Source organism: Nannospalax galili, unplaced genomic scaffold (assembly GCF_000622305.1).
Source record: "Nannospalax galili isolate Female #2095 unplaced genomic scaffold, S.galili_v1.0 scaffold490, whole genome shotgun sequence".
NCBI lineage: Eukaryota > Metazoa > Chordata > Mammalia > Rodentia > Spalacidae > Nannospalax > Nannospalax galili.
Window position 1 is genome coordinate 2,268,402 of NW_008329666.1, and position 21,369 is coordinate 2,289,770.

The window sequence follows — 21,369 nt, forward strand, 5'->3', positions numbered from 1 at the left end:
TGCAAACTTGGCCTCACCATACCTTTATGACAAGAATAGCACTAAGACAGTGAAATGGAAATGGACTAAAGGAAGCCCTTCCCAAGTGGCTTTGCTCCACCAGGTCTTCTTTCCTCTTAGTGTAAGTCTCCTGTTGGACCTTCAGTCATGACTCTAAGAATGATGCTAGCTAGCCAGCAGGAAGCATTTTCCCTCTCCACAGCAGTTCAGCTGCCAAACAACAGGCGGGTCCAAAATGAACATGTGGTACAGCCACTGTGCACAGCCATTTCATCTTGGGCACAGTGGCTGGGGCCATCCAATGAAGCCCAGTCACCTCATCACATCTGGGGAACACACCACGGATGAGAACACACAGAGTTTCTCAGTGCATACCCACAGGATTTTCCTCTATCTGAGGCTGGATGTGTAATGGATTTATGACTACTCACACTTTGGGAAGCTGCTTGTGTTTAAAGAGATGGTCCTTAGAACTCATCACAAAACTCGCCCAGTTCCTGTGGCCTTTTCTTTACTCACTAACATTTTGTTCTGAAAAATTACTGGCAGGACTTGATCATCAACCTTCACAGCAGTGACATAATTTACCATCAAAAGAAACAGAAAGGGCATTGCCAGTCACTAGCCCATAAAAACGCCAAGGTCTCCTTTGGAGCCAGTGAATGAACGCACACGCCATCATCACCCTATTTGTGTGACCTCATTTTCCCAAACAGAACAACCTGGCCAAGAAATGAAAAATGTTCTTCCAAGTTCTCCAGCTGGGCAAGCCACTCTTTAGGTCAAGCAACTAGAAATCCTCTTTGGCTGCAGACAGTTACGACTTCTGCTTGTCATATCTGAAAAATCCAGAAATATCACAGCCCTGTCCTTTAGGCTTACTTCCTTAAAATTCTACAAGCTAAGGTAGATGATCACTTTCAGGTCTTTGGACTTTATAGCAGCACAATAGCATTAACCGAAGGCTGGAAGGGGACAATGGGATTAGAGGTTAGCTTATGGGATGACTACTATCATAAAAATTAAACTGCACAGCAGTGGGCTGTGGAAAGGCGCTTTGAACAGTCCCAGGGACAGCACAAACTAAACTACAAAGCATCATTTACTTACAGCCTAGAAAGAAAGGTAAGGACTTTTTTGTTCCAGTCCTAGCTTGGCAGAGGTCCACATGACAAGCCTTTTTGTTTTGGTTTTGTTGTTTTTTTAATGGCAGAAGACAAGTGCCTGTGCTCCAGGTTGGTTGTCCCCAAAATAAAAGGAGACCATCTGGCTCTTCTACACAGAGGAACTCCCTGTGCCTACACCTTTGGCCAGATAAAAGTGTAGCTGTCAATCTTCCAGAGGGATGGTGACTTCTTTCCACTGTGAGAAGCCATGTCCCTTCTCCTGCCAGGAAGTGCTGTCTCACAGGCAGCTTCTCCTCCCTCAAGGTCTCCCTACAGACTCCCGCACATGAAAGAATGGTTACAAAGCCAACTGATCAACAGCTAAAAGCCCAAAGCTTACTCTCCAGCCTACCCGTGTCTTCTGCCCTCCTGAAAATGGTTCTCACTAGCTTTTGACTACATCACCCTCCATTAACACCCACACTACAGGCAAGATGGGGCTGGGGCATTTTTAATCAGATAGTGGCATATATACCCTCACTAATCTGTAGTAGAAGACAAGTCAATGTTCTCCATTTAAATGAGCCCTAGAACTAAGGAGCATCAGGTTTTCATGCTATTCATAGGTTCCCATCATTCTAAATAATCTTAAAATTAGTAAGGTCCATAAAAACTGTCTTTTCAGGTTTTCTGTTTGTGTTGGTTTGCTGGGGCTATAGCTTGAACAATCCTCTGAGAGTACTGGAGGCTGGAGGTTGAAGGTCAGCATGACAGCCAGGGTGGTATCAAGGGAAAGCCCTCTTCCTGGCCGGTACATGGCTGCCTTGCCACTGTGTCCTCATGGGGTACACCAAGGGAAGATTCTGCTCTCTCTCTCTCTCTCTCTCTCTCTCTCTCTCATTTCTCTATTAGCATTTCTTCATTTGTATATTCACACTTATATACACCATGAGAATGATAATCAAAGCCAGATAAAACACATACCAAACACATCAAAAATTAAAGATGGCTGTGAAAGGCTGAAGAGATGGCTCACTGGTTAAGAGCACTGGCTGCTCTTGCAGAAGACCTGGGTTCAATTCCCAGCACCCACATAGCAGCTAATAAACCATTCTGACTCCAGGTCCAGGAGATCTGACACCCTTTTCTGGCCCCCTTGGGCATTGCATGACATGGGTGCACTTACGTACATGCAGGCAAAACACTCATACACATAAAATACAAATACAGTATTTTTAAAAAATTTAAAGATGGCTGTTGAACACTGATAGCCCTCAGCGTTCAATTCTGCTTTTTGTTTTGATTGCATAGAATTAATAACTGATTCCCACAAAAATAAATATCTTAGCCACAGTTCAAGGTCTTCATCATAAATGTGGGCAATAGACATCTGAAAACTATAGATAATAACATGAGACTGTCACGCCTGTACCTGAACTAAACTAACAGCCAAGACATCCAGGAGAGTCCCTGGCAGCATATGCAGCTGAACTGGCCTATCCTCTTGGAGCACACATGTTGAGTGTGGTGGTTTGGATGAGAATATCCCCCATAGACCCCATATATTTGGACACTTGGCCCCAGCTGGTGGTGCTGTTTGTGGAGGTTTAGGAGGTGGCCTTGCTGGAGGAAACGTGTCCCTGGGGGCAGGCTTTGAGAGTTCATAGCCTTGTCCCACTTCTAGTTTGCTCTCTCAGCTTCCTGTGCCTGCTTGAAGTTGTGAGTTCTCAGCTTTCTGTTCTGGCTGCCTCCTCTGCCTCCTCCCTGGCCAAAATGGACTCTTATCCTTCTAGACTCATAAGCCAGAGAAACTCTCCCTTCTATAAGTTTCCTTGGTCATGGTATTTTATCACAGCAACAGGAAAGTAATACATGGAGTAACTTTTATACAAGTTTGTATGGTAAAAAATTTCACAGGGATGGAGTTAAATAATTATCAGTGTAGAATGACATCTTGCCAGTCAGTAACACATTTGGGAGACATTCAGTAGGATGAGACATGACAAAGGTTTATCCTGGAAACTGCAGTGAGCTACTATAGGGCAGCACAAGGTAGGGATTAGTTAATGTTGATCACTAGAATGTGGGTTCTACCTCATGCTCTGCTCATGAAGACACCCTTGCTGGCCTCTGAGTAAGGTGAGGAACCTTCTAATCCTACCTGGAGGAAGGCCTCCTCTGCTGCCTCTGTATTCTTTATCAGTGTCAGTACCTGCAGCAAGCCTAGGACTGGGCCACCCTCTGGCAGTCCAAGTTGCTTTCCAACTACCTGTGAACCACCCCAGACATGACTGGGTCCATGGCAGCCTGATTCACAACTTCTTTTTCATTTGGTCCTTTCTGTACTAGTTTCTGTAACAAAGGTTCCAACCTTTATTGGAACAGAAACAGACAACTTTTCATATTCATTCTGATAAGTAGATAGATATCTGACCTGCAACTCCCTAGGATTATCAATAGCTGCAACCACCATTTCAAGAGACTGCAAGCATTCTGCAACTATAACTGAAGGATTATTTATCTTGAGGATATGATAATAGGTGCTAAGCCTCAAAGGCTATCAATTGCCTTCTTTTCTCCACATCTGACACTGGCCATGTACAAGACATTCAAACTCATCTTCACCTGGTTCTAGAGGCTCCTGATGGGGAATACGCTTTTCATACCTCAGCTATGATGGGGTAGACTGAGGAGCCTTATCAAATGCCTGCACAAACACGGAGGCTCTCATTCCTAGGAGCGGTCATCATCTAGGTGAAGAGGGTCATTTCCATATCCAGAAGCTGTGGTTGCCTCACCCAAGGTCATGTCCTCATCCTAACCTGTCTTAAAACGTGTTATCGGGGTTTCTCTGTTGTTGTGATAACAATGACCAGAACAACTTGGGGGAGGAAAAAGGTCCATTTGACTCACACAACCTGGTTATAGTTCATCATGGAGGGAAACCTGGGTAGGAACCTGGAGGCAGGAACCAAAGCAGAGACTGGGAGGAACACTGCTCACTGACATGCTCTTCTGGCCTGTGCTCAGCCTGTTTTCTTTCTTTTTTTTTGTCTTTTTTGAGACAGGTTCTCCTTGTAGCCCAAGGCTACTCACTATGAAGACAAGGCTGGCCTCAAACTCACAAAGATCCGCCTGTCTCTACCTACCGAGTGCTGGGATTAAAGGCATGCACCACCACACCCGGCTCAGCCTGTTTCTTACACAATCCAGAATCAACTGTTCAGTGATGGCATCACCCCCAGTAGACTGGTTCCTCCAAAGTCACTCAACAATCAACAAAATGCCTCATAGGCATACACATAGGCCAAGCTGATACAGGAAATTCCTCAACTGAGGGTCCCTCTTACCAGGTGTGTCAGGTTGATAACTGAAGTCAACTGTAACAGGCAGTTTAAAGATCTCTCTCCAGACATCTTTTCCAAGTATCTCCCTAGGGACCTGAGTGTGACTAGTCTCTGTGTCTCCTTTCAAGGCTCTGTTCTTGTTCTCTCCCTTTCAAATATCCTCCCACATAATCTGCACTCCCTCAAGGGAGCTAGACCAGCCCTGCACATCCTGCTATACTAGCCAGACTACCAACTTCCTCATCTAGGCCATGCCTGCCAACTGGTTCTGGAGATGGTCACCCAATACCCCATAGGTCACCCACAGCTGCTACAGCTCCCTGTCTCCTGAAAGTGCCATGGTGATCACTCAGCTTTAAGAACATAATGACCGTGTGTGTGTGTGTGTGTGTGTGTGTGTACACAGTGTGTTCATGCACATATATACATACATGAGTAGAGACCTCAAATACTATCCACCTTGTTTTATGAAATAGCATCTCACAACAATCTGTAGGTCACAAATTAGGCTAAGCTGGCTGGCCAGTGAACTCCAGGGATCCACTTGTCTCTACCCTCCCTGGTGCTGAGATTACAAGTGCATGCCCTCATGCCTGACTTTGTGTGTGTGTGTGTGTGTGTGTGTGTGTGTGTGTGTGTGTGTCACACAGAACTTCCCAAACCATCTTATTTGACTATACACCCACTTCCCAGATGGCACCCTCCCATAGCCTCCCTCCCCCCACTAGAGCCCTTATACTCTGATATCCCTGCTACTGTCTACTGTGTTGTCAGCATCCCAGCCAATTCCCACTACTTACCCTTCTGGTGAATCTAGTCAGCCTATCTAGAGGTCTTTGTTTTAGGAGGGTCAGCTGTTCCTCTTCTAGCAGCAATCAGTTGTCAATATTCCTTTAGATAAGATTAGGATCTGCTGTTCATTTTCCCAGTTCTATGCTGGGTAACTATTTGGGAGTCCTTTGGTCACCCTGGCCAACAACTCAAAAGAAGGTATCTCCTATCTGGCATTGTTGCTTGTTATGTAGCCTTTAGCTATGCATATGGACTCTTAAGAAATTATAATGACCCCTTTAATCCTTGGTTATAGTTTCCTTTTGGATGTTTAAGGCCATACAGTTGGACCAGATAAACCAATTTATTTTTATTCTTAAGGTCATTTGAGGATCTGTTCTGCAGGCCTGACTTTTTATGTAGGTTCTGGAGATGGAACTCCGGTCCTAATGCTGTGTATGGCAACTACTTTATACACTTGAGCCATCTCTCAGCCCTTCACTCCCTCTTATCAGAACACCAGTCCTATTAAATTAGGACCCTCTATTTAACTGTATCATCTCATTACAGGACTTACCTCTAAGTCACATGGGGAATTAGGGTTTTAACACATAAATTTGGCAGTGGAACAAGGGTACAATTCAGTCCATAGCACTACACTTGACTATTTAGGGATAGAAAGGACAATATGATAGATCTTCTATGTTCAGGGAACTTACATTCTAAAATCAATCTATGTTAGAGAAAGAAAGGCCTTGAAAATTTTTGCAGACTCTGTCTATAAGCTCCAGGCTTCCTTCTAGATTCTGAGTGGCTGGCTGCTCACCTCCATTATGGAAAGGGAAAGAGGCAGAGAGAGCCGTAGTAGCATGATACTTGTGATGAAGAGACCCAAAGATATTAAATTCAAGCTGTGACTGTCTTTAGAGGAAGATTACATGTGCTGAAGTCTGTGACATTAACTATATTTCTTTTGTTTAAACATTTTTATTTATTATTTTTTATTTTATGTGTATAAGTGTATTGCCTGCTTTTATGGAAGTATACCCATGTCAAGTAGTGCCTGTGGAGGTCAGAAGAGGGTATCGGATGCCCCTGGAACTAGAGTTACAGATGGTTGTTAGCCACCATATGTGTGCTGGGAATTGAACCTAGGTCCTCTGCAAGAGTAATCAGTGTTTTTAACTGCTGAGCCAACTTTCCAGCCCCATCGACTATTTTCTTAATCACTAAACTTCGAGCACTGAAGGGTACATCTCTCTGCCATGATGCTTCACAGAAATGCTTCATGCAGAGTGCAGAAGGGGCATTATCTAGAAGTTCCTGCCCAAGCCAAGGTCAAGACTACAGTTTGTTAGAAAGAAAGACTCTGCTGTTTGCCTGAAATGAACAGGCAGAGGCTCTGAGTAGTGAACTCATCAAGTTCCTACCCAACATGGTGTGGCATATTAAAGAAAGCTTAGCCTGAGGTCCATATACAAGGGTTCTGGAATAGGCCCACTGAATTAAAAACAGCAGTGACCCAGACAAATCTTCGGGTAGAAATCAATCAGATACAAAGAAATATACAAAAGTTACGAAGTAGTTGCTGTATGACAGTTCCAAGTTCTTTTGACTTGTTATCTCAAATGATTCTTTAACCATTTTATGAGAGAGACATCATTGTTAGCCTTACCTAACTGATGAAGAAACTAACTCACAGAGTAACTGACTTAAGGATAAATATCTAATAAACGATGGAGTTGGGCAAGGTCCAAATCCAGGAGGGTGGGTTCCAAAATCCATGCACTAAACCACTACATTATTGCATAGCCAACCCTCAAGTTTTCGACTACATTTGGATATAATAGTCAGTGGATACAGCAGTCAGTGCTTGAAATGTATATTAGAGTGCAAAATCCTAGAGTGTAAGGAACTTATTTATCCCAGTTATTGCCCCGTCCCTAGCCCAGGCAAGGTAATAGGTGCTTAGTAACAATTTACTGGGCTGGGGAGAAGGCTCAGTCAATAAAATGCTTGCTTTGTAAGCTGGAGGACCCAAGTTCAATCCCAAAGAGGCAGGCAGAGTGATATAGGGGCAGACATTTGTGATCCTAGCACTTGGGAAGCAGAATTGGGCAGCTCATTAGCCAGACAGCTTAGTTTACTTGGAGAGTTCAGGCCAGTGAGAAACACTATCTCAAAAAGATGGGTGGAGGCTGGAGAGATAGCTCAGTGGTTAAGAGCTGGGTTGCTCTTCTGGAGGGCTCAGGCTTGGCTCCCAACACCCAGCACCCATTCCTTTAACATCAGTTGCAGGGAATCCAATGCCCTCTTCTGGCCTCCGCAGGCATTATACACACATGGTGCACTTGCTTACAGGCAAGCAAAACATACATATCAAAAAGAAAGAAAAAGAAAGAAAGAGGAAGGAAGGAAGGAAGGAAGGAAGGAAGGAAGGAAGGAAGGAAGGAAGGAAGATAGGTAGATGGTACCTGAAAAACACTAGAGGCTATCTTCTGGCCTCCACATACATGCTCAAGCACACGCCAACATGCACACAAGCATACACACACATACAAAGATTTATTTTTTTAAATCCATAATTAATTTGTTTTTATTGATTTATTTATGTAGATTTAGTGAAATCACTGCAGTAATCTCCTTATTGTCGCCCTTATTTCATCTTACACTCCTATCACCAATGATAAACCTTTGCTATCTACTGCTTGGTAAGTTTAAACATTAGCTGACTCCTTCTAAGACTTTCATCTTTGCCCCAACACTTCCAACTTAATTCTCAGTGTTTGTCACATAAACACTCTGTTCTGATGGTCTCTGACTGCCTGTGTCCCTGCCAATCCTCACCCAGCCATGTGCATTTTACTAACGGGAGTCTCTCTCCTCACTCTGATCACATGAAAATGCCTGTCTTTCAAAGGTCCATCTTGTCCACATTCAGTGATCTGAGTTGGCCTACTTGGATACTATTCCCTGCTTCCTCAGCCTGTCCCATCTTCATAAATATGCTGGTACTGTGCAGGTCTTCTCATCTTTGATATTCTCCCCAACATGCAGGAAAGTCTTACCTTAGCAGACACAAAATGAACACATATTGACAGATCTGTACACACATATCTTACTTAAATGCAAAACATCTGCTGAAGGCCTGGCTTATCATATGCCTTTAATCCCAGCACTCAGGAAGCAGAGGCAGGTGGATCTCTGAGTTCAAAGCCATCATGATCTACATATCACGTTTCAAGCCAGTCATGGCTATATAGAGATAGTCTGTCTAAAAAATAAATAAATAAACTTCTGATATTTTTTTTTTGGTCTTTTTGAGACGGGGTCTCCCTGTAACCCTAGCCCCAGCTGACCTGGAACTCGTTATGTAGACCAGGCTGGCCTTGAACTCACAGAGATCCTCCTGCCTCTGCCTCCCAAGTGCTGGGATTAAAGGCATGTGCCACCACACCCGGCTAAACTGCTGATATTTTTAAAGGTTAAAAAAATAACTAAGATAAAATTTGCATAACATAAAATTCGTCATTTTAACCATGTGGTGCAACCATCATCATTGTCTATAGCAATCTAACTCTAGAATTTTCCCATCACTCCAAGACACCAAGTATTCTCAGTCTCTCCACTTCTCCCTCTCCCAAGCCCTTGCAGACCACCAGCCTGCATTCTGAGTGTGCAGATTTAGCCTGTCTAGATTTTTCATACAATGGGAATAATATACCATGTGACTTCCATGTCTGCTTTCTTTCATGTACTGTATTCATCCACATTGGAACATGTACCATGTTTCATTCCTTTCTGAGACTGAATAGCATTCCAGTATGTGTTTATATTGTCTCTGTTCATCAGTTAATGGACATGTGCATTGTTTCTATCAAAAAAAAAAAAGCCTTTGGCTATTTTGAATAATGCATCTATGAAACGTGTACAGAAGATTTTCTTGGAATGACTTTTTAAATCTTGCTATTACCTTGGAAGAACAAATTCCATTATTGGCAGCTTTGTCTAGTTCTACAGTCAAAATAACTTTTCTTTCAGCAAAATGCTATATGTAAATATATGTGCTCATTAGCAAATTTAGCAGTTTTCATAATCCCTTAGAGTTTTCATTTTGTATCAAACACTCCATATTTTAAACTCTATGCTTAACGAATAGGATCTTGCTTAAGCACTTGAATGACTCACTCATTAGAACATGAGCAGATCTAAGTCCTGGATGTGTTCATTATTCTTCCTCATTTTCACATGACCTGATGTTAAATTGTGATGAGTAGTAGTTACTGGAAGCTTCTATGTGCCTACCACTATGCTACATGCAACCGTTTTTGAACTGTGTACTATTATCATTTCAGGAGTGATGGAAAGATAGTCAGAGAATGTCAGTAGTTTGCTCAAGGTTGCAAAGCTCTAGGAATAGAGACTGAATCTCTGACTAGAGTCTCACATTTCATACAGTAAACGGCTGGGCCAGAAGCAGATGAAGGCAGCAATGTCTTGTCTTTTCATCCCACAACTGTAATCAGACCTGTTTGTACAAATCCATAATTAACATGTAATGTCAATGACCAAAATGAAGCATACAAAGCAGAAACTCAGACCTCTCACAGCCAAGATTATACCCGTCTCTAAGCCAAGGGCACCAAACTCTCCTTTGAAAAATAAATCACTCTTATTTTTTTTCTAGTTGGGTCTATCATCTCATGATCTCATGTTAGAAATGCAAACTTGGGTGTTCTACAAGTGCACTGACTCCCTCTGGTGTAATCTAGATGGTCTCACGCTAATAGATGACATTAAAAGAAGCACAGACCTCAGTGGGAGGGAAGCATCACTTGACAGCATAGCTCCACCTTCCTCGGTAACATTCCTGCTCTTGGCACTCACTGTGGCACTTATCAAGGAAGCTGAGACAAATGAGGGGGAAGACAGGGAAAACATGCTTCATATCACAGAAAGCCAGTGTGAAAAACGATGAAGGGAACCGGAAGCATTCTAGTATCCGTATTTAGCACAACAGACATCTAAAGAGTCAGTAAACCATCCATGATCTGTGGAGTCCTTTCCTGCTTTTTTCCTGGAAGATTACTCCGAATGGGAAGAGAGTAGAGGGTAAGAATGGCCCACTGTTCTTGGAAGGTATTTTGGTTTTATGTTCTAAAGAATGGGCATCTACTAACACTATTGACCTCTAGGGCTCTGGATCTGCTGCCTAGAAAAACAGCAGCTGCCTATGATAATGCTGGCCCATTGTTTTCCTCCTTTGGCTCTTCTAGCTATAGAAAGGTAAACCGTGGATATTTAAAGCTCTATCTTCCAAGCACAGCAAGATCCAAATTATGTGACAATTGGAGTTCCCAGAATTAACCGTGTCCCATCGCTGCTAGAGTTTAAATTCTACCCTAAATATAGGACTTTAATTTTTTAACTTTTCATTTAAGTATAGAAATAAACACAAAAAAAAGAAACAAACCAAAACTGAACTACTCAGTGATTTCTTGTAAACTGAGCACATCCATGCAATCAGCATCTGATTGAACGCAGGGCATCAACATCTCAGAACCTCTGCAGAAAGAACGTCGACTCTGACAGAAAGCACCCCAACAAGCATCCTATGCCTAAAAAGCATAAGAATTAAATATATTACATGTAGCATGAACAAGAGAAAGAATAAATAACATCGAACAACAAAAATAAAAGATCACATATAACAAAGAACAAAAAGAAAAGACAATATACAACATTCCTATTTTTTTCAATAGACACTTCACCTGCACAGAACTTCAAGTATAACACAGTACGTCTCCCTCTGACCAGTAAGGAGAAAGCCTTACACCTCACACACATAGAGCCAAAGAACAGGCCTAATGACAATGAATTGAAAATTAATTAGCTAATCATGCTAGTGTTTAGCACAATCCTTTTTCTACCTGTGAAGTCTCCCTTTCTCCATCTCTGTTTCAGAGATATTCATATCATTGGCAAAACCGAAGACCCACTTAGTAAAGGATAAATTTCATTAGAGAGGAGATTGGCAAGCTAATGAAAACAAAGCCACTTGCCTCTCCACAATCCACTTGTCCTTCCTTCTTTAATGGGTTTGCGATGATAATGTATAATCAAGGTCCAAATACAGACTTAATTAGGAGGAGCTCTAAGTGACCTCAAGCAAATCATATGTTGCTCTCTCCTGGGTACAACTCTACTTAAGGCAAATACTCCCAGTCAGGAAACCTCTTATTTTAGAGGGGAAAGGATTCCTAATGGCCTTAAGGCACCAGCTGCCTGTGAACATGCCACACAAATGGGCTCTCCAGAACCCATCACATCCAGTAAGTCTTTCCTCATTGCACTTCCCTCAAGTCTATATTCTGTGCTTAATTGGAAAGAAAAAATTAATAAAGTAACAAAAAGAAAAGCTACCCACGAATATGCACAGGAACTAGGGACAGAGTGTCCCTTTGAATGAAAGAAACCCAGAGGCAAGTCTGAATGAATGACATACTTTTCATAAAGGGAGTAATCAGCCTAAAAGAACAATCCTGTTGGAAAGTCTGCGACCTTTTCAAAGGCTGTGACCTTGAATTTGAATCTTCTTCTGACCCAAAGAATGTGTCCAATTGTTGATCTTGGGATTAGATCTTCACAGGAAATTTGCAACTCTTTCCCCCAAGCGTGGAAATTCTATTTGGAAATTGGTAGTGAAGGATGGTATCTAAATAACATCATAACTGCCAAAGCATATCAATAACTTCCTGGTGGATTTAACTGTGTTTTGAACTACAAAAACCCTCTCATGTCAATACTGCTATTCAAGTCCAGATACAGATGGGAATTATTAACATTTCTTATACATAATATTATTACCCAAAACAAGAAATCTTTCTCTGAGACATTGGGACTTAATTCAGGAAGACTTTCAAAACACACACCTATATTGTTGTTGTTACAGAGCCTCATGTAGCCCAGGCTGGCCTCTCTCTATGTAGCCAAGGATGACCTTGAACTTCTTGCCCTTCTGACATCACCTCCTCACTGCTGGAATTATAAGCATGTGCCACCATGCCTAGTTTATGTGATGCTGGGAATTAAACCCATGATTTTATACATGTTCTGCAAGCACCCTACCAACCCACCTACACACTCAGTCCTGATACCTGTCTTTGATGAACCTGGAGAAGGAAGCTAAGAAGTATGCCTTGCTTATTAGACAGAGACAGACCTTTTAAGCTTTTAAAATAAATAATAAAATTCTACAATCAGACAAGTCAATGAGACCTGATAGAAAATAATTCTTTCTTGGTCAAAGTCAGACCCACAAGAGTGCCAACAGATTTGTGTTTTCCTGGTGCTGTGTCTACAGCTCCAAGCAGCAGATTAGTGAGACTTCTACAGAACAAGTTCTCCCTCCCCAAATCCTACCTCTGACACATTGTTGCGAGTGGTTTCACTGTGGAAGGCCTTGACCTCCTTTCTTTGTCTATCTGATTCAAGTGTGTCTGTTTCCTTGGGGCTACCAAGCTCAGTTGGACAGCCAGCCAGAGCAGAGTGGAACATCAGCCAACTCCAAAACAATGAGCCCCTTTCTGGGGTTGTCACATGAGCAGCGTTGTGTTACAGCCATTGTTCCTCCAAGTAGGGAAGAGAGGCACAGATTCTCACAGACCAGCTATTCTCCTTGAATCCCCCACCCCTCTACCCCCACAGCCAAGTCACCAAAATTAAAAATTGAAAAGAAAAGACATACTGGGTTAGAGAGACAGCTCAGTTGTTAAGAGCACTGGCTGCTCTTGCAGAAGACCTGGGTTCAAATTCCAGCACCCACATGGTAGCTAACAACTATCTGTAACTTCAGTTCCAGAGGAATCCAACACCCTTTTCTGGCCTCCACTGGCACTGCAGGACATGGGTATACATGCAGACATAACACTCATACACATAAAATAATTTTTTAAAAGATGTACTATTTGAATGAGGCACTCTAACTTCAACAAGAATTCTAGTGCACCCCAGACCAACTGCATCTGCATACTTCAAACAGAATACACACTCCCAGGACCCACCCACCACCAGACCAAAACAGAGAAGGTTGTCCGCAGGTTATTTTTAAGATGCAGAAGAATAAGAACACAGGCTGAACAGATTCAAGCATTCCCACCACCACTAACAACAATTTGTATTTCTGTTTAAAGGATGAACTAGAGGCAAAGAGGATTTTGAAAGGGTTTTATACTGTGGATGTTGTGCATGGTGACCAAATCTCGGTACAGGAGTTAGAAGATGCAAAGACGAAGGCACTAAGAAATGTGGGAAAGGAGACAGAAATGTGTAAGATGCTAATGGTAGTTCAGAAGATAATACAAATCTGGAAAGCAGAGCATCAGGGAAGAGAGAGAAAGGCAGGGCAGGAAGGGGAGAATGGGGGTTCCATAGCAGCCTAGTGGAGGTTAGGATCTTCAGGGAAAGACAGACCAGGACAAAGTTTCAAAGGCAGGATGAACGCAAACCAAACAAATAAATACTGCCACCACTCCAACACCCAAAAATCCCACAAACATGCTAAGCTGGAATGTAGCTCAGTGACAGTTTGTCTAGCATACACAGTAAGTTCTTAGGTTTGATACCCAGCTACACACAACATATCTTTTAAATAATTTATTTTTAAATTTTTGTATATGTGTATATACAGGAGGTACACATGCAGAGGACATTTTGCGGTAGCTGGTTCTCTCTACGACGTGAGTTCTGGGTATCAAATTCAGATTGTCAGGCCCAGCAGCAAGAATTTTTACCCCCTAAACCATCCCACCAGTCCCACAAACTTTATTTTACAAAGGTTGTCTTTAATATTTTGCTTTAAAGATTAAGATAACAATTTTTCCATAATCCCAGACCTTAAAAGCAAACTACCCAAGGCACGTATTTGATGGCATTTGACAAAGTGAAGGAATCAGAGCAACATTCAGCTAGGTAGGTAGCGTCAGCCTGAGGGACAGTATGTCGTGTGGCAAGATAATCTTTAAACAGGTAGAGTAAATGTAAGTTCAGCTCCTGGTGACACTAGAGAAAACGTGAGCCCTGGCCTGTTCCTCTTCCTGTAAATTCCTACAGTGGTAGAAAGGAGCACTAGTCTTTCATCTATACCTCCATCATAGGGTATACACATCTGGTCTACATAATAAAATAATAGCTGTGTAATATGAAGGTTCCTTTACTGTACACAGTGCTGTGAGGGGCCGAAAGAATCCAGTCTTGGGACCCCAGAATAATGTCGGGAAAATGATTCTCAACTCTGAGCTCACCACTCCTTTTGCAATGGTTTATTACTGTCATGTGTCTGCTGAGCCTATTCCCCCACCTAAGCTGCCCCATCCCTACAAATCCTCTCTTAGCCAGAACACGTCCTGTAAGCACAGAGTCCTCTTCCTAGAGTGAACCCAGAACAGCTCTCAGAACTGCCTATTTGACCCCAACTACACCCAGCCTTACCTGTCCTGGTGTATTTTTTCAAATCTACATATTTTTAATGGTAATAATTCTTTCTTAGAAGTCATAGTATTTATTTCTGCACACTATATATTATGTATGGTGGAGCAAAACCAAAACTCAAACCAATTAATTTTCTAAATCAAAGCCATGGGATGTCATGAATTCCTCAGTCAAAATAATTTTTTAGAGTAAGATATGGTGGTTCACACCTGAAATCCCAGCACCAGGGAGGCTGAGGCAGGATTACTAAGGTTTTACCCAGCCGGGGCCACATACTGTGATGTAGTCTCAAAACAAAATAAAACAAATAATTGTTTAAAGTTATGCTTCTCAAGATTATCAGTGGGGATGGGTACTTAAAATTTTTCATTTAGATTGAAGGATTAGTTTCCTGAACGCAGACAAAGATTTCACAGTTCTAGTCTATTAAAATCTAGTTAAATTTGTGTATTTTTATTTTCTATTTCCATCAACAATTTTTTTAAAGGCTGAGGGTATGGAGGTCACTGGAAAGTGCTCAGCATGCTCAGGCCATGGCTTCTATTTCCAGGGCCTCTAAAATGTTTTTTAGAGATTTATTTTTATTATTTTTAATTCTGTATGTGTATGTCTGTCTATGTATGGGTATATGTATGTGAGTACAGGTGCCCACAGAGGCCAGAGGTGTCAGATTCCCTGGAGCTGGAATTATAGGCAGCTGCGAGCCACCTGAAATGGGTGCTAAGAATCAAACTTGAGTCCTCCGCAGAGCAGTACATGTTCTTAACTACTAAGCCATCTCTCCATCCCCCACGAACATCTTTTAAAGACAAACATAAGGGCTGGGGATATAATTTTGTTGGTAGAGTGCTTGTCTAGCATGCAAAAAGTCTTAAGTTTGAATCCCAGCACTACATAAGCCAGTCATGATGGCACAAACTTGTAATCCCAGCACTTGGAAAGTAGAAGCCAGAGAATCAGAAGTTCAAAGCTGTTTTTAGCTATGTAGTAAGTTTGACACCAGTCTGAGCTACATGAGACCTTGTCTCAAAACAAACAAACAAAAAAAAAAAAAGTCCAATGTGGTAGCACATGCCTTTAATCCCAGCACCAGGGAGGCAGAGGCAGGTGGATCTCTGTGAGTTCAAGGCTAGCCTGGTCTACATAATGAGTTCCAGGCCTGCTGGGGCTACTGGGAGACTGTCTCAAAAAAAAGCGGGGGGGCAAATATAACAATTTTCAAGATTTCTTAAAGCTCCATTACAGGAACTATCACCTGAAGCTGTTTTAGAGCTAGCCAAATCTGCACATCTCATCTAAGTCAGACATGATATCAATGACAAGGCACTTGGCTTCCTTGCCCCCAAAGATCAGATGATTTTAACAGATGCTAATATCCTGCACATTCATCTAGCCAGATGAGGCTTTCCATACTGAAATTCTATTTTCCTCATCTTGGAAGTGAGGAGAAGTATAATTTATTGTCCTCTGAGTAGGAAACTGAGGTGGTTTGAATGCTTTACATAGTTCCTTATCTGGAAGAGTAATTCATTAAAAATGAAATAGAGAAATCAATGGAAATGGACAGTGATAGTTACAAGGGCAGCATCACATTCACTCTCCTAGACTGGTTAATGATAACCAGACCGGTTATTTATCAGCAAAGAATATCTATATGGTGACTTTCAGTTCTCCAAATGAAGTCCTGTAATTTAAAACAGCATGGGTTTAGATACTTTCATTAATTTCTTAGCACACAAAATCTGAGGACAATTCCTATGCATCTACTAAGAGTTGTAGAGAAGTTGTTACAGAATTTATTATTTGTGAGATGTGATTTATGGAGTTTATAGACAGTAGCAGGAAAAAACCACAATAGACTATCCTAAGTGGTCTTCAAAAACATCTAATATTATTAAACTAATGCTCTATGTTCAACATTATGGTAGGTTCTTTGTGCGACAGAAGAGCTGCATCTATACTTTGGGATGGTTTCGGGTGGAGATGTCAGTGTCAATAAAAATAACCAACATTTCCCCATGCTTTTTAGTTCATAGAGCACTTTTGCACGCAGTGAAAAACATGGTAACTGGTTCAGCACTCTCTTTTCTACTACGTACCTGTCACCTGGGTAAGGTCTTTGAATAAGGAATGATGAACTCACCAATCTGCCAGAAATTCGCATCCAGATCACAATGTGACAGATGCTTTATGAAAGCTAACCACAAAGAAGAATGGAAACTCACATGATGCATCACTTTGGACGGGCGAGAATTAGGAAAAGCTTCAGAGAAGAAGTCTGATTTGAACAGTATCTTGAAAGATAAATGGGTAGCAGGTAGCTGATTACACAAAAGAAGGGCAAAGACATTCCCAACAGAAAGAACCACATATATGGTTAGGTCATGGAGGAGCCCCAGGGTATGGACTATTTGGGGAACATAGTGAGATCTGTGGGGGCTAGAGGGCTGGGAAGCAGGGTCACAGAGAAACAACCCAGAGGAGACAATACCAATGTGCTCTTGTGCACCACGGTAAAGAGGTTGGCTGGACTTTAGGCTAGAAACCAGTGCTTCTCTAAATGTGACTGGAAGTCACTCTACCAGGTTCACCTAGGAATCTGCTCAAGATGTAGATTTCCAGCCCTTGCATCTGGAATGAAGGCCTAGATCTGTGTTTTCAACAAGCCCATGGGAGATGCTGATGTTTGTCATCTAGAGACCCACCAGATTTAAGCAAGGGAATCACATGATCGGATTTGTATTTTAGACATGTCTTATCAGACCAAGCCAACAGTTGTGAAGAGTGCAAATCCTGCTGTGAAATGAGCAGGTGCTGCCAACTTTCCATTAGAACCACCTGAGGACCTCCTCATGCTCAGCCTTACCCAAGACTGACTGCATCGAATCCAGGTAGAGGGGCCAGGGTTTAGACTAGGTTGAACCATAGGAAACTGACATTTAGCTAGGTTAAAAAAAATCACCAAGTATCGGTGATTTCAACATAGCTAAAAATGACATTATATATATAGTCTTTTTGAGATAGGGTCGCCCTCTAGCCCCTGCTGTCCTAGAACTCACTATGTAGACCAGGCTGGCCTCAAGCTCACAAAGATCCACCTGCCTCTGCCTCCCAGGTGCTGGGATTAAAGGTGTACGCCATGACGCCCAGTCGAAAATCTCATATTTTTAAACAAATTTCCTCCACATTTGTGAGGTACCCTGAAAGCCTGAAAACAGCTGATGGAATACAAGCAGAGTTAATGCATCCCCTTTTTATTAATTATCCTCATTATTAGTTAACCTGCAAAGATGGAAGTTCCAGAGTTCATGTACCCAAAACAATAGTTTAAAATGGGGAGGGAGGTAAAAATCAGCCACAAATGAAGTAAGGCAACTAATTTAAGGATTTTAGAGCCAGAAAGAGCACCAAAACTCTTCTCCTACCCCTCAACACATCTACATATCATAAAAACTAATGCTGAAACAGAAAAAACCTGTCTTGAAGTCACACTGGATATTTTATTGAAATCTTCAGTGATATGTGCTTTTATGTGCATTTAAACAGGTATTAAAATTTGTAGCTAAAACAAGTTGGGATTTGGTTTATAGAAGGCTAGTGCCACATGAGGTGGGAGAGAAAGGGTCGTAAAGCAACAACACATATTCAGGTTTCAATGAAACAAAGGAAATTAATACAAAACCTAGAACAGCACTTGAAATGTAACAGATGCTTAATAAAGTTTATTGAATGAATGGTTGACATCTGAAAACTAAAATAAAGAAACTATACTAATGCGGAGGGTTTCTAAGGAAGTGTTCAGGCTGTGAACTAAGTGAACATTTTACACTTTCTAAACTGTTCTAAACACCCCATGGTGTCCAGTGGTGGCCCAGCCTTTTGAATCCCAGCCCTGCCACATGCTCCTTCCTTCCCACCGAAAGTACCCAACAGAAAGCACTGCAAAGGTCATATGTGAACTAAATTGAGCAAACCGTCATAGCCTAGGTATTGGTTAAGCCTGCATATGAGATCAGCCTTCAAAGTCCTTCCCAATAGAAATATTAACTAACACTTACTGATGATAATAATAATAGCAACACAACAGTTAATGCTAACTCAATAATATTGATAACTGCTCAATAATATTGATAACTGCTAATACCTAGTCCTCCATGTCAGAATTGTTCGGGCTTCCATGTATTAACTCCTTTGACTCTAGCGTAAGCCTATTTTGATCATTCTGTTATAGTTAAGCAATACCAAACACACAATTGCAAAGTAGCAGAGTGGAGAGTTGAACCCAGATGGTCTGGCCCCTGTTTACCAAGAGAGCTCCTTGACCTTGTAGTAACAAAACAAAAAACACTCTGTAAGCTGACCCCTGGGAGCACTCCAGTCAGGAGGAGAGCAGTCCTGGATCATATCCTGTGGCCTTTTCATCTCTAAGGAATGAAGGACTTTTATTTGAGAAGATTATACACAAAGTAAGACACCCAGGATACACAGAATCAAGGCAAGAAGACCCAAGGGTTGTTATTTTCTGCCTTGGCACATCATGATTGTTATTGCCTAAAAACAGAAAGTATGTCATTTGGGCCAATAAAATCCCAGGCTTCCACTCTCCCTTAAAAAATGTGAGTGTTCAAGGGACATTTGGGGACACAAACTTGGCACAACTGGCCTTAACATATATGACAGAATGCATGAGATCTGGTGGGGTACTATGGGGAAGGGGGGTGTAGATAGGAGATGGGGGTCTAAATATGATCAAGATATATTGTATGAAATTTGCAAAAATTCAATAAAAAATAGGACTGTGTGAGGTTATTTGTGAAGGAAACAGAAAAAACATTACCATATTTCTTTTATTCAGTAGTGTCACTGAAGAAAGTACTTCCAGAAAGGAAAAAAGAAAAAGAAAAACAAAATATTTTTCCAAAGCAGGGGTAAAAGTCCTGGAATAAAGGGATTTAAAAGAAAAAGACCAGCGGGGGACAAATTTTCCTTTAAGAGTAACCATGGCTTGAGGAACCATCCCAATATTTCCCAAGGAACCAACCAAACGTTTTCACAAGGACCCTGTGCCTGTCAACCATCCTGTAACCCTGACACCCCTAAAGAACGCTGGGAAGGCAGGGAGAGGGACAGCCGGGTCCTGCGCTTGTACAAGCTGCATATCAAGTACTAAAGAAAGAAAAGTTTAGAAAACAAGTCAAGATCCCAGAGTAGTGAGACAGATCCAAAAGAAAGCCCAAGCTGATTGCTTTTCACTCTCAGACTCCCTGCAAATCTCCCTTACATTCAACTATGTCACAGTCAACATGAAACAAACACAGGCAAAGCAACACAGGGACAGAAAATATGCTAAATAAACTTCACAATGAGGATGTCTTCCCAGGGATCCCCTACCCAGTCCAAGGTAACAAAACCGAATGCAGACAGTAACAATAAACCCCCGGACGCACACAAACAACCCAAATGGCTCATCTCACCCTGCTTTAATTTCACTGGGGCATCCTGGCTAAGGGGAAACGTGCCCTCGCCCCGAAGTTGAGTTTTTCCCACTCTTACCCGGGTCTGAGATCTTGAGATTGGAAGTGCGACCTGTTTTCCTCTGATCGCCTTCACTCAAAAGTCAGCCGAGATGTAAAATCTGTTCCCAACAGCGCAGCTGGCCACCAAGCAGACTCTCGGGAGAAAGCGGTTTGAGGGGTGGGGGGGTGTTCTTGTCTTAAGCTCAGAGATCTGGACGTGAGAAAGGAGGCAGATTCCAGCGCCCTTCCAGAGCCCGGTTCTGTGCAGGGGAAGTCTTTGCTGCAACTTGAACAAGGTTTTCTCTTTCTGGCCGGAGATGCTGCAGGAGGAGGCAGTAACTCGAGCCGGGCTGGGATGCTCACAGTTGCGGCTGCTGCAGCTGCTGAGGCCAGGACAGTGGCCGCTGGGGGAGGCGAGGAGGGCTGTGGTTTGGCGCCTCTCGCAGTCCCTCCTGCAACCTGCTGGATCCTTCCGGCCTGGCTCCTGCACCCCAGTCGCAGGCCGTCCCCTCGGGGAGGCTTCCACTTGTCGGGGGAGTTGGGGGGACCGTCAGTGACCCTGTCCGGAGGTGGCAAACTTGAGATCACTGCAGGGGTTGGGCGAAGTGATAGCACGGTAGGCTGCGGGGCTGCGTCCTGACCCAGGTTCAGTGCGAACCTCTGGTCAAAGTCCGCCGCGGAAGGTGTTCTGGACCCTCTACCGGGATTTGGGGGCCCAAGGCCAGCTCCCGAGCGGCCACTAGCCTGGACGACGCTCCCAGTCCCCAAGGTTGCTAGGCGAGGGAGCGCAAAAGTGGAACAGAGAAGGGATGAGTGACCCTGCCCAGCCACCACGTGCAAAGCCGCAGCTAAGTGACTGCAGAGGAAGACGCGAGGAGGGGGACCCGAAGTGGAGGGCGGGACAGCCTGACAGTCCCGGGAAGCCCGGAGAATCCCCGCGGGCGGCCTCGCCAGGATTTCTTGGGGAATGGCTCCCTCTGGCGCCTCACGGAGGCGGCCCTGGGAGACTTGAAGACAGGACCTCTGAGCCCTGGGAACTCCGCAGCCGGCTCCTTGGTTCACTTTCCTCCTCCAGACCAAAGAATTTCAGCACATCCCAACAACACAGCAACCTTTCTAGTTGCTAGGAAGTTATTTCTT

The 21,369-nt window shown here is 42.9% G+C and overlaps 1 protein-coding gene across 3 annotated transcripts in view; it reads right to left on the minus strand.

Moving 5' to 3' along the window:
* Positions 1 to 20,994, minus strand: part of Megf10 (multiple EGF like domains 10) — a 189,588-nt gene extending 168,594 nt beyond the window's left edge. For all 3 annotated transcript variants that reach the window (XM_029567413.1, XM_029567415.1, XM_008840931.3), the window contains exon 1: positions 20,267 to 20,994. The gene's annotated coding sequence lies outside the window, so the exon portion shown is untranslated. The remainder of the gene's footprint in view (positions 1 to 20,266) is intronic.
* Between the last annotated feature and the right edge of the window lie 375 nt (positions 20,995 to 21,369).